Below are 14,733 nucleotides of genomic sequence, written 5' to 3'. Positions count from 1 at the left end.
TTGCTTCATATTTTTGCAGGTGCAGGTGATGACCCAGCCATGTTTTTTTTTAAATACTGCCGCATGACTGCAGAGAAATTCAACGATCTGCGCAGTATTGTGAAGAACACGCTAACCAAGTGTTTCTTGTGCAGAGAGCCAGTCTACTCCGAAGAGAGGCTTGCCATCACCTTGAGCTGTAGTAACATTTAACCATATGAACCACCATAACGTTACTGCGGTTAAGGAAAACGTGGATTGCAAATATGTGTTCTTCAGCAACCTCTCATCTGGGATGGCAATTAAGTACGTAGTCAAGCTGTTCCGGGTAGGCCATGAAATATGTCAAAACATCATTCACCAGACATGCTGAGCAATCTAGGAACAGCTACAGCCACTCTACATGCCTGTAAGAGAAAGTGCTCCTGTAGTTATTTTCTAGGGCTGTAAAACAGTGCAAGCTTGTGCCAACCTAAATTATGACTGGTTCACGGTCCTGGACACTCGGACAGAATCACAACCACTGGTGTCAATGTACTGAATGGCCATTTTATCTTTTTGCATCTCTTTGTGCACTGTCCACGAACCAACAAAAGCACAGTATGCATATACACAAAGCAATATACATTGCTTTTAAGCTTGTGTTCCTTCTCTTTAGATACGAGCAATGGCAGCAAATTGCGCATGCGTTTGGCACACGTTGGAATTTTCCCAAGGGCATTGGCGCTGTTGACGGCAAACACGTTGCAGCAATGGCACCGCCGAATTCGGGAAGCAACCACTTTAACTACAAGGTATACAATGTACTGAAAGGATCTTACGCTGACGCACAGTATCTGGTCTAAGTCGTTCTTCAATTTGCATGCATGTGCTCAGAATCAATTGAAACTAACGTCATGACTTGCTTCACGCACCCCTTTTGTTACAGGGGAGGTTCTCCATGTACTGGTGGCCGTTGTCTACCAACAGTACAAATTTTCCATGGTAAGCGTAAGCCCACCTAGTCGCCACAGCGACGGCGGCGTATTTAATGCCTGCGAATTTGGAAGGCAGCTGGAAACGGGGACCTTCGCCAAATCCTTCAAGGCTGCGGAACAGTACCAGAGTGGCAGGCCATGTATTCCTGGGGGACGAGCGGTTTCAGCTTCGCTATGATTTTCTGTGGCCTTTTCCTGACGAGAACATGTCCTACACCCACCGGGTGTTCAACTACAAGCTGAGCAGAGCGAGGTATTGGGTTACTAATGACTGCTGTAGGCAGCTATTTGGCTTTTCTATCCATAATCTATAAAGCGACGCAATGTATACTTCGTTTGAAGACTACGATGGTAACTGTTAATGCTTTGGGTTTGGTTATCTTGCGCAACAAGTTAGAAAATACTTGCCAACAAGTGAGATAACGTTGCTTTGTACTGTCACATATATAGGCAGTGGGAATAAAGTACCGCAAAATTGAAGGTGCAACCAGTCGTATTTACAGGACACACATTCACAAGCATTATGGCTAAATTGCTCAACTCAATTCTTATGCAACTGGAAGCCGTCAAAATTATTGTGAAAACAGTAATTTGTGATCAAGGTACATCTAATGTAAGCCTAGCTCAGCAGTGGGGCATTACTGTTGAGAAACCGGTTTTTGAAGTTCTGGGCGAGCGAGTCTATTTCATTTTTGTTCTGCCTCATTTGGTCAAAACCACACGTAACAATGTCCAAGCTCATAAGCTACTAATTGGGAACGAGGCTGTTGATTGGTAGTACATTGAACACCTCTACAAATCGACGCACGAATTGCGGTTGCGATTGGCTCCGAAGCTGACAGAGCGGCACAAGTACTGAGTTCATCCGTTAGCATAGTAATTATGGCACTAGTTTATGTGAATGGACTTCCTGCACCAGCCATAGCTACAGCAAATTTCTGTGAGCATATGGATAAGATTTTCGATGCTCTGTACAGTTCAAGCCCCCATAAAAATGCAGAAAAGTGTCGATACGGAATTAAGAAGGGTGACAATGAATTCATTCAATTTCTGCGAGAACAGCTTCGGTGGTTCCCGTCATTGAAGTTTTCTGCAAGGCGTCACGCACGAGCAGTCATTGGATGGCAGAGCACTATTCAGGCAGTTCTCCATCTTTCAGAAGACCTCTCAACAAATTACGAATTTATTTACTTGCTAACTCGTCGGCTGTAGCAAGACCCCCTCGAAAATATGTTTGGGCATATCAAGCTGAAAGAAGGGTGCAACACTAACCCCAATGTAGCCCAATTTGTTTCTGGTTTGAAACATATTTGCATTCAAAAAGCTTTTAAACTATCCGAGAAAGCAAATGTAGAAGAATATGGAACTGAACTCCTTAAGGAAGTGTCGCCGTTCTCCCTGAACAGTTCTTTTCTGGTTGACATTGTCGAATGGGTTAAGCCTGACGACTTTCCATGTCTTCAGGACATTTCAGAACTAGCAGCCCATACTGAATCTCATATAATCGATGAATCCGCAGCTTATTACGTCGCTGGCTTCTTCGTGAAGTTATTTGTTACAAAGAATGTGAAAGATTGCACTTGTCGCCACTTGTTGCTGGGTGAAGAAAACGCACCGAGAGCAGCGCACCAATATTTCACAATGTTAAAAGCATATCATGTACCAAGGAAACTTTTTGGTAATCTAACTGTACCATCACAAAGGGTATTTACTGTTGTTCAGGAATTGGAGACCCACTTCCTTGCCATGATCGAGGCTACAGCGCATATTGCGTCTGTCTGTGATGTTTTGTTTCCGTACCTGTCTCACGCTGTGGACATGGAATTTTGTTCCGTTGAGTGTCGGCCGAGGTTTGTCAAAATGTATTGCCGGATCCGTTTGTGTTGGCATATCCGATTTGTGAACCGTAATTTGGATAAAATTCGCTTTCAGCCATCTGTTTCTGGCGTGCAGCTTGAAAAATTCCAAGGCTGAAAAATTCAAATTTTAAGAAAGTAGGACTTCCTTTAAACCAGTGAAGATACAATTTTTCTAACATAAAATTGCTGCTTCAGGTCTGCTACTGCTTGCTTGTTCACACTGGATAGGAATTTCGAAGGGTCATATGCAGTACAGCAGTGCGGTGGCCGTGGTGGCTCCCTCCGGAGGTGCAACAGCTCTTCCGGAGGAGGGGGAGGGGGGGCAACGTGGTCCTTCCAAATGCTATTGATTGCGACCAAGGCACCCGCAGGAGGTTTGAAACTTTTTTTACAGTCGCCGAGTGCCTAAGGGGGAGGAGGTAAAAGCATACGAAGTACGGAGCGATCTCTGGAAGGTTACTCATCCTGGGTCCGGTTTATAGTCTGCATTATTTTTGCTCACGTGACAGCTGACGCGAAAGGGGGTGGGTAAAGGTGTAAAGTGATGTAAATGCAAATCACTAAGTGGCCTCGAGAAGGCTTGCTTGGAAATGAGCTGCAGGTGCGATACTGCTCCGGTTCATGCCTCTCACGTTCCCGCTTGAAAATGCTAGTGCATCTGCATATGATGGATTTGATGATATATTCAGTGGTGAGATGTCTTTTTTGTCCTTCATGTCTTGCTGCTGCTGCATTGCATTTGCCTGAATAGATGGGCCAATCAACCTGCATGTTTGTGAAGCCATGGGAGATGATATTTGTTTCGGAAACTGCGATGGGCTCTTGACGAGGGACGGTGATGATGAACTGTTGGCATCATTGAACTGCGCCAAGCTTGCTTTAAAGTTGTTCACGAAAACCGTCTTCTCGTCAGTGCTGCTATTGGCATACTGCACTCCTTTAGGTGAACACTTCTGCTGTTCTTGCAGTTGCAGTGGCATTTCAGAGGGAGCGTGGCATCTGGCTGCATCAAGAGGATTACTAGATACCACATAGGGGCTTTGAGCACCATTAGGTTTGCCAAAAGCAACGCCTGACAAGGAATTCGCAGCCCTCACTGCACTGTCAGCTCGAAAATTTGACTGAATCGTTGTCGTCAAGGCTTGGTTTCCAAAGCCCACATTGGGAAACATGTTTGATGTCTGCATCACCTTGGAAGGGTTAAAAGAGTTATCTGTAGTGCTAAAGATTGCATGCCGTGATGCTGCTAGGGAAACATCAAAACCGTCACCGGGGGAAAAGTTTGGTCGAGGTACACCCAGGCCAATTGAGTGCTTGTCATGACCTTGCTTGTGCTGCTGGTGCTGCTCGGCCATTTGTTTTAATGTCTGTGCTGCAGGGCTTGGTTCCGAAAGCTTGAAGTCCAGGCTGCCCATATTTGACGCTGAGAACTGGCCAGGACGTGCCTTGCTTGAGGAGAAGCTCTGCTGAGGAAAACATGGAGCATTTGCAGCAAGGCTGTCCATTGCAGCTGAAGACCGTTGCTCATACGGTGATACTAGCACCTGCTGCGATGCTTTACTTGTAGCTATGAATGACTCGCTGCCACTAAATACTGTGTGTTGCTGCCTGCTTTTCTTTTCATTTAAAGAAGTGTTGCTCATACCTTCAATTTTGACTGTTTCTTCTGTATTTTTTATGCCTTCCATACTATAGTTGAAATTGAAATCAGTCATCAAATCTGATGGATTTGTTATGTCATCAATGAGGTGCCGCAGAATCTCAGGGTTGTCTACCCAAACTTCAGAAGAATCTTCTGGCAGGCCCAGATTAGGAAATCCATCGACAAACTTTTCTCCAGTATCTGCACTCTCATCTTGAGCTGCTGCAGCTGAAGTAGTGGCTTCCTGGGAACGTGCACAGTCATTGGTTTGACCACAATATCTAAGGTTATCACATTCTTGCTTCACATTACAGATCAGTGCAGATGGGTTGTGGCTGGTCCCTGCTGAAACTGGAGACTTAGGTGTAATGGAAGGTCCAACAGATTGCTGTTTGATGCATTCAAAGCCAGGAATCTGCATTTGCTGAGAGTCCAAGCTCATCTGGTTCTGTTGCTGGAGCACTTGTTTATCTGTAGTGGAGCTGCTCATACGAGCCATCTTGGTAAGCCTGTGGTCCTTGCCATCGGAGTACGGCAAGCCTAGCACATTCGCGTTGACAATCATTCACGGTAAAGGGGAATTACGCTCCTCAGCCTCGGTTAGGTTAGCTATGAGCGGAGTCGCGGAAAAGGTCACCATAGCCCTGGCTATGACCGACCCCTCACGCACCAACGTTTTCACAGACTCACGAGCGGCCATCAAAGCTTTCGAATCGGGTAACCTAGCGCGAGAGCTGCCTCCATTCTGGAGAAGAGAACCAACCCTGGCACTCACTTCATCTCTTGGTTTCCCGCCCTAATGGGTGCGGACGTTCATCAGAACAACCCTAACCTCAACTAGCTTGCCCATGACCGTGCGCGAGATCTAACGCGCCGCGGCGGCATGGAGACCTTATGGGGACAGGATGAAACCCAGCAGAACGATCCACTCCTTACTTTTCATGAAATAAGCTCTCACTATCGGCTTAGTAGAAGGGCCTATCCTCTTCCTCGCCCGAAGTTAGACAGGTCTCAGTCAGTTTCACTTAGAATGCTTCAGACGGGCTCATTCCCCTCGCGGGGCTTTCTCAGCCATATCGCCACAGACATCGGTTCAAGCTGTCCGGAGTGTACTGAGATTTATTGTTCCTTAGCGCACGTGCTCTGGCAATGCCCCGCGTTACCTAACGGCCCTCTATCCAGCGAAGCAGACTGGGAAGAGGCACTCTGGAGCCCATCGCTCCAAACACTACACGCAATCCAGAGGGCCTAAGAAAGGGCAGAACATCACGGTATTCCTGCCCGGACTTGGACGCGGCCAGCAGCTTCCGCGGGCCCCTATGGCCACCGCGGAAGCTCATGTTCGAATAAAGTTCACTGTCTGTCTCTGTGTTTTTCATTGCACGTTTGGTGAGTGGTGAGGGTGTCAACCTTGCTTCATATTTTTGCAGGTGCAGGTGATGACCCAGCCATGTTTTTTTTTAATACTTTTTTAAAAGACGGCGACACATGCAAGCTGCCCCAACGGGTACGGCAAATCAAAGTTGCATGGTTTGTTAAGGTGTATCTTCTGATGCCTAGCTCCGTTTACATTAAGACTGTATACACACACTACGTCACCGTTTTTTTTCGTCCATATTTTCAATTAGAGTAGATGCTTAACGTTGATTAGAGACGAGTGTAAGACGGTGGTGAGCGATGTGATAACTTGCTACTGTAGCAGTGTATGAGTTGTGAGACAAAGTAATCGAAGTCTGTTAACATGAGCGCGATTTGTTTCACATTTGGTTTTGCTTTTTTTCTTTTTACAGGAATCAGACGCCTCCAGACTACGGGTATTGAGGTCTTGCGAAGGAGAGAATAGAACGAGTTTATTCGCCACCAGAAAGAAATAGAAATCAAGCAGAGAAGGCTTGAATATGATGAAAGGTGCCTGGCCCTTGAAGAACGGAAGCAGGCGACAGAAACTCGATGCCCAGCGTTATGAAGACAATATAAAAATGCTTTGCAGCCCGGGACTGGCGGCATTTGTAGACGCGGCCCAGTACGGGCGCAGCAACCGGTACGCGGCCGTCTCGATACGCTGGGATGGTACGATAATTAACGCAGCATCGGTCAAGGGGGTAGCGTCCGAAGTGGCCGAACAGGTGGCAATAGCCATGGCAATGAGGGACCCCGAACGTCCTTACGTCTACACAGATTCGCGATCGGCGGGCACAGCATTCGCTTCGGGCTTGATATCGCGGGAAGCGGTGGCCGTCCTCGGCAGAGAGGGAGCCGCGGGTCATCACATCGTCAAGTAGTTTCCTGCCCACATGGGGGCCGACGTGCACCCCGAATTTCCCAACGCCAACGAGCAGGCGCATGGACGCACGCGAGGATTCACGCACCGCGGCGATCGTGGCGAGCGAAGTGGCGGGGAGGGAGGGGAGCACCGAGACCCCCTGCTCACCTTCAACGAAATAACAACACACTATCAGCTGTCGCGGAGGACCTTCCCGCTCCCCCACGCTAAACTCACTATATATTATAGACCACAGTCATCTATATTCACAATGGTTCAAACAAGGTCGTTCCCCTCGAGAGGCAGACTGAGCCTTTATTCACCGGAAGTAGAGCCGCAATGTCCGGATTGCGGCGAATCGTACTGCTCGCTATCGCACATGCTCTTGCAATGTTCCGCGTTAAGCGGCACCGTGTTCAGCAAAGAAGACTGGGTGGACGCCCTGCGAAGCGACGACCACCAGACCTTCCGGGCCGCCCAGAGGGCTCACGAAAGGGCGGAGGCTCACGGGCTTCCCGTCCCAAAGTGGGTGCGGCCCGCGACCCCTGCCGACCACCAAACCAATAATGGGTGGGGAGGGGTTCCCCAGAACCCAATAAAGTTATTTCCTCCTCCTCCTTCGCAGTATTAAAACTGCGCTCGAGAAGCAGCAAACACAAATTGTAAGCCTTTTCAAATAAAGTTCTTTCACTGTGTGACTCAGTTCTGTGGCCTCATATAATCCTCCAGCTGCGGAGGTTCAACCCCAAAATGCTGCGAGACCTGCCAACCGTACATACATGGTGTGACAATTTGCAAGTACAGCCCCAGCTTTGTACATCCGAGAAACATTTTGTCTCTTCTGCTTCTGATTCTTTCGAAAATCCAAGAATGCAAACAGGCCTGCTATCTTTCCAAAACCCCACTCGACTGATTACCTTACAGTGCTAATTTTTTTGTTGCAAGCATACTGCAGCAACGTTATGCTAGTCCTTCCATAAGGTTTCAGCAGCAGAGGTCGCAAGGGATAAGCGGGATCACCGCACAGAAAAAAGCTGCGTCCTCTGACAAGCTTTTCAAGCTTTTGGTGCGTCTTCCTCTTTCGGAGGATACCTGAAAATATAGGAACACATTTTACTACAGGATATCACGGATGAGTATATCATTGCAACCTGCGCACAGTAGCTGGCTAGCCAATAACGATACACAGCTGAGAAAGCTGCCGAGTGTTATTTTTCCGATGCACACTTCCTTCACGCAACAATGCTAGTTCACGAAACTCTATTAAATAAACAAGGTTCCTTCATATTAGGTCGCAATCAAATAGGTATTTCTACTGCTTCTAGTAATGATTGTACCTTTATGGGTGTTATTCCTGTTGTCAATTTAAACTGTAAACATGTTGCACAATAACAGACGAAACTGGCTTATAGCATTAGTATGTTAATTAGGACACGCCACTGTTTCACGATTTTGAGCTTACTAAATTTTACCATGCCCTTTTCACAAACATGTTAACAATCGTATCACCCCATGGGACAATATTTATCTCACGACGTCGCTCGTAAGATGAGTAGCAGTTGAACAAGGAGTGCCTCTGAAGCAATTTCAACAAAGGAACGGGTTTGACTGCATTATGCATTTGTTTGAGTCACAGCATGTAGCGAGTGGCTGTACGTAATAAAAATAATCAAAATCGTTAACTTGCCTGCATCACGTCGATTGCCCACAAATGGGCCGTTCAAGTGGCAGATAATTCCATTGGGGCAAATGATGGACTGGTGTTTAAAGACATGAAGACGCTGGTGCCCCGAAAAGAAGACCCTCTGGTCGTTCGATGGGCGGCAAATGGCCCGCGCTGTGCCATCGATGGAGGCCCAGAAGTTGTGGAGCGGCGCCCCTTTGGAATTCACGCCCTGCGAGTAAATGTGACAAAGCTGAGTACGAGCACACACTGGCAGGTAGCTGAATCCATACCTTGGAAAAAGTTTCCAGTTGAGCGAGGTCCAGCCAGAAATGGTTATTCATCTCTCGCAGAAGGCAGCCGAACGTGCCCTCAATGTGTGCGAGCACCGCATTAGTGGCTGAAGAAATCACTGAATAATGTCGCCAGAAGAGCGGCTCCAGTTCCCGCAGCCTGTTCCGATATGCCAGCCGCCGCAGCGTTAGTCAGAGGCTCTCAACTCCTGGAATGTTGACACACTGCGGCGTTGACAAAACTTCCGGCAGTAGCAGTGCACGCTGCAGCCTTCGCACAACATGTTGCTCGAAGCGAAACTACGTGCGGAATTGCCAACTAGCCATGGCCGTCGATGTCGCGGTAGCCATGCAGTGACAGCGGGTCTCGGCGCGTGTACTGGAACACTTCCTGGCACAACAAATCTTCTACCTCTGACCACTTCAAAGTAGACATGAGAAAGGTGTCCTCCAGCACACTTCTCGGCGGCATCACTAGTGCGAGCGCTAATAACTTGCCTAACGCACCCCCAACTTGTGCTCTAGGGGAATAAGTGTTAAAAAGAAAAAAAACAACGTCGCAGGAGCATTGGCGTCAGAAAGGATTGGATTGGATGCGGAATGACACTGCTATCACGTGGCGTTCGTAAAGTGGACGCTTTATTTTCCACTCCATGAAATGGATCGATAATTCATTACAAGCGCACGTCTAGATACTTAATGAACAACGAATATATATATATATATATATATATATATATCGGTTTTATTCTGTAAACGTGACAAAATGGCGTTTTGTTTTTTTTTTCGCTACGCTGAATTTGGCCAGAGGGCGCTGCTAATAGGGAAGGTCCGCTCCACTACGCTAAGCGCATAGCTAAAATGTGAAAATCGCCTGCCGCTCCGCTGGGGCTTAGCGGAGCAAATCGGACCGGAGCGGACCGTAATAACGCCAAACTAAAGCACTCTTACGTTGCTGGGATCTTTACTGTAAACAGCGCGTGAATATAGGCACAGTATAGCATGGGCGGCTGAGCTATATAGATGGAAACAGTTGGTGCTTCAAAATACCGCGCGAAAACAGGGGCAGGACGGAAGAGAACGGGACGGCGCCGCAATATGGGTATGCTGCGACGCCTGCCACAGCTAGGGCGCCGTGCGGAGCAACGAGACAAATTATAAATTGGTGAATGCATGTGCCTCTGCATTTGAAGGACTGCATGTTTCGAATGCCTCCCGACAGATATAGGTTGAATCTTCAGTAATGACAATGCGCCCGTGACGACACGCTTGTAGTCGCAATCACTTTGCAACAGTGCGACCGCGGATCTCCGTCAGTCGCGCTGTACCATTTTCTACTGACGCGACCCGTAATGAACGCCGGGCGGCCGCCGGGGTCACCGTTCAAACCCCACCAGTCTGGCTCTGCGGCTGCCGCCTCGGACGCTCATCGGCGCCCTCCTCCTCGCTTCCTCAACCTTGGCGGCCCGACGACAGCGAGAGAGACCTAATGCCAGACAATGTGAGCTGGTAATAGCGTTACGCCGATCCGAAATTTGCGCCAGGCTAGCGCCGCAATTTCCGACGTCTTGTTTGCGCAAACGAACGCAATGCCGAGAAGGAAGGCCATGCGCAGTTCCGTCAATATAAGCGTGTCTGTTTTGCTGACAGACTGGTGTTTGAGGCGTGGAACGACGCGCCCGAGAGATGCCGTTCAAAAAACATTTAGGTTCACTTGTTGGCACGACAGGATAGCACGACGCACTACACGGAAATCATAACGTCCACGCTACTGCCCACCTGCGCTCTCCACAGTGACTACAATAATGGGAACGAGTGCCAGCGAACGGCCACAAAACGAGCCGAATCTGTCGCTAAGAGTTACTCCTGGGGCAAGCAGGTATCAGAAACGGCTGTGTTGACAATATAGCATGCTTTGCCCATTCCGTGTCATGTGAGGTTTAAAACTTCAAACCTTCAACAACAACAAAAAAAAGACCACACGCACACATACACATATATGCAGTGGCGTAGGCCCGTTATCTGATACAACTGTTTGCGGCAAGCCCAAACGGGCAAACAATTCTTGAAGCCGCGCGATTGTGACTTCTGTGGTCGCCTACTTGACTGGAAGTGCCTCAATCCATTTAGTATGCGAGTCGACGACTATCAGCAGCATGCGTCCGTCCCTCTATCGGTCCGGCATAATGAATGTGAAGCCTTGACCATTTGGTTCCCGTTTCTGGCCAACAGATAGGAACCTGTCGATGGGGCATTGGCTGAGCTTGTACACATGAGATGCACGAACGTGCAAGGCTTTCGATCTCACCATACAACCCAGGCCACCAGAACAGCGTCCGAGCCAGTCTTTTCATCGCAGATGCACCCTGGTGTGACCGATGTAGCTCAGCGAGCATGGAGACTCGCGCTTTGCGGGGTACGACGATGCGATGAACCCAGTAGAGCAGGCCTTCTGCGCTTGACAACTCCAGTCTTCTGCAAAAATAAGGTTGAAGGTGATTGTGACACGGTGACAAGGGTTTAGGCCATCCATTCAGTACAAAGTGCTGAACAACTCTAAGGTTTTCATCTCCGTTCGTCAGCGCCCGTACGGCGTCCGCTGGCACGAACGAGCTGTCAAGGGGTCTCTGAAGACAACACGTATTCTGGTAAGGTGCCCAATCGACAAACGTCTGTTATCGGCACGGGCAAGCGGCTGAGTGCGTCCGCGTTGGCGTTTTCCTTGCCGGCCTTATACTCTATGCGGTAGCTATATTGGCTTAGAAACAGAGCCCATCTCTCAATACGTGCCGACGCCATTGGGGGCACAGGTCGATCTTCTCGTAGAAGTCCCACCAGTGGTTGGTGGTCCGTGACCAATACAAACTGGCGGCTCAGCAGGTAGTCTCGAAACTTTGTTACTCCGAATACCCCCAGTACGAGCGCTTCCTTCTCGAGCTGAGAATAATTCTTGTCGGCGTATGTTAATGTGCGTGAACGGAAGGCAATGGGCTTATCCAATGTTCCAATTCGGTGCGAGATTACGGCACCTAAACCCGAACGTGACGCATCGCATTCCAAGCGCACTCGTTGGTTGGGATCGAAATACGTCAGAACAGGCGAACTCAGAAGTGTTTGTGTAGCCTTGAGATGAATTTTGCTGCGCCGTTCCCCAGTGCCATTTATGCTCTTTTTCAAGCAGAAGATACTACGGGGCCAGCATCGTTGACATGTGTGGCAAGAACCGGTCATAATAAGTCAACAGACCCAAAAACGAGCGCAGTTCGCTCACATTCGTAGGCCGTGGCGAGTCACGTATTGCTGCTAGGTTCTTCTCAAGCAGATGCAAGCCGTTATTGTCAATGCGATGGCCCAGGTAGACGCTTGAGTCTTTGTGAAAATGGCATTTTCCGGCCTTCAGCTTGATACCATTTTCTTGAAGCCTGCGCAAAACGTCCCGAAGCACTGAGTCATTATTGTCTCGACGTTCCGCTATGAATACATCGTCCAAATACACCTGCGCGGCTGGAAGACCATGCCAGGATCGTTTCCATGCGCCGCTGAAAAATCGCGGGAGCCGAGGCAACTCCAAACGGAAGACGGTTATAGCAGAACAACCCCTTGTGAGTGTTTATCACGGCCAACTTCCTCGCCTCCTCATCCAAAGAGAGTTGGTTATATGCATCCTTCAGGTCCAGTGTTGTGAAAAATGATCCCCTACGTAGCGACCCGAAAATGTCTTGAATGTTTGGTAAAGGGTACTGCGCAGTTATGCACGCAGCATTGATTGTGGTTTTGAAATCGCCGCAGATGCGAAGGGACCCGTCTTTCTTCAGTACTGGTACGATTGGCGCCGCCAACTCAGAATGTGCTATGGCCGATAATATGCCTTGCTCTACTAAACGGTCCAGCTCAGTTTGCACTTTTTCACGAAGAGCATAAGGAATTGACCGCGCCTTGTGGAACTTCGATTGGGCGCCTTCTCGAATGTGGAATTTCACAGGTGGCCAGTGAATGTTTCCAAGTCCTGGCTCAAAAAGGGCAGAAAACTTGGTCCTGAGGCTGTCGGGATCTGCTGACGTCGATTGAACCGTAGCGAGAAACCCAGACGGCAAAAGCGAGAACGCTTGGATTAAGTCCCTTCGGCAAAGGCTGGGACCCGAGCAGCCTGTAACTATCAGTGTGGCAGGTACAGTCTTCCCCGCAAAATGGGATTCAAGGTGCAGTTCACCGACAATGGGTAGCTTGCCCAAGTAACAGCTGAGCGTGTGTTGGCATTTCAATAAGCGTGGCCAACTCAGACGGTGCTTTAGATACACCTCCTGCGGAATGATAGAAAACGGTGATCCCGTGTCAATAATCATGTTCAAAGGCACGCCACCCCAGCGGATAACTCTGCGGAACGCCTGGAGCAAAGATTACTTTTCCCGTGATTCCTGCAATGTGAAGACTGATGAAATATCGCCTTCCTCCGTTTCGGATACAGCGCTCTCATAATGAAATGCGTTAGCGACGCCATCGCGCCTACGACCAAGCCCGGAGCCCCGATTGGGAGCGGCATTTTCTTGCGAAATGACCAGTCTTCCGACAGCGAAAACACTGCTCCTTCTTGTGCAGACAGTCGCTTGCTTCGTGATCGTAGTTTCCGCAGCGCGCGCACTCAGTATGGCTTTGCTTATCTTTGGTGAAAGTCTGATATCGGCGCGATTTACTCGCTACAGTGCACACTGCTGCCTCATAATCAAGTCTAGTCATGGCGCTTACTTCAAGTGCGGCTGTCTCTGCCGCTATGGCAATCGTTTCAGCTTGGGCAAGTGTGAGCTCAGTTTTTTCAAGCAGCGTCTGCTGCACCGCCCGATATCGGATGCCACAAACAATGCGGTCCCGTAACATACGGTCCAAACTGGCGCCGAAGCGACAATTATCCACAAGCTTGCGTAACTCAGCAACATAGTCCCGGACAGATTCACTTGCAGCCTGACCCCTTGTAAAGAACTTGTAACTTGCGGCGACCTCATTAGACTTCGGCGCATAGTGGTTATTTAGGATGGCAAGTGCGTCCTTGTAACTCAGGCCATTTACTTTCTGGGGGGCGCAGTGTCCAGCAAGAACGCCTACCGTCGTCGTTGACGGTGTCGAAACCAAGAGCGCCCGTTTCTTATCATGTCTTAATATCATTTGCTTCAAAAAATGCCTCCAGTCGAGTGAAGTAAATATCCCACTTACCTAGATTTTCGTCGACACTTGGAGTACCGAGGTTCGTAGCCAGGGCCATGACCGCCGATGCTCCGTAGACTCGATTACTTTCAGTACCCAGCAGGACTCCCAGCGCTACCGAGACGCCACCGTTCGTAGCGGGGGCTCTGCGGGGAGGTCACCCTCTTCGCCACTGTTGTAGCGGGTGGCAGAGTGACGGAGAAGATCCAAGAGCACGTACCGCATTGTTTTATTTCAGTGACAGCGAACTATATATATAGGCTGCTTGCCTATGACGTAACATAAAAAGAACGAATCATGTTTGACACGTGTGGCACAGCACTTCATATCAGGGATCGGGTTCTTCATCTCGGTACGAGCCACTCGGATGCCAGTGTCGACACCCGGGCGACCCTTGAAGACGGGCTCGTGGACTTGCTGAACACGGCCAGAAGACCTGACGCCAAGGCTGCATCGCCGACCCACAGTGGCACTCGGAAGACTGAAACGTGGAACTATTTCGCGACCGACTTTGACTAGCGGTACCGACACGCCATTCAACAGTATAGCGCCTCGACTCTTGAACTTCGAAGCTGCACTGTGATTTGCGGCAGCTGCTCCAAACTTTACGCCTCCCATGTGCAGGAGGGTCTTGATACCGGAAGGACCGGTCACGGCTGGGGCGTCAATTACATCATTGACGGTACTGCCCTCTGGTGCACTGAGGACAAAACTGCGCCGTGAGTGGCTGTGCGGAGAAGACCATCAGATGGCGGGGCCGAGCCCTGGCTCGCATTGAAATTGAGTATGAAGAACGGCTGAGGAATATGGCAGAAAGTAAATGGGCTGGGAGAGTTTTCAGGTATCTGTACAGAAAAAAAA

The 14,733-nt window shown here is 49.1% G+C and overlaps 1 protein-coding gene across 1 annotated transcript in view; it reads right to left on the bottom strand.

Annotated features, from left to right (window-relative positions):
* Positions 1–14,733, bottom strand: part of LOC139054862 (uncharacterized) — a 156,443-nt gene that overhangs the window by 23,532 nt on the left and 118,178 nt on the right. The gene's annotated exons all lie outside the window — the stretch shown is intronic.

Source organism: Dermacentor albipictus, chromosome 1, assembly GCF_038994185.2.
Source record: "Dermacentor albipictus isolate Rhodes 1998 colony chromosome 1, USDA_Dalb.pri_finalv2, whole genome shotgun sequence".
NCBI classification, from domain to species: Eukaryota; Metazoa; Arthropoda; class Arachnida; order Ixodida; family Ixodidae; genus Dermacentor; species Dermacentor albipictus.
This window is presented reverse-complemented; position numbering and strand designations above follow the sequence as displayed.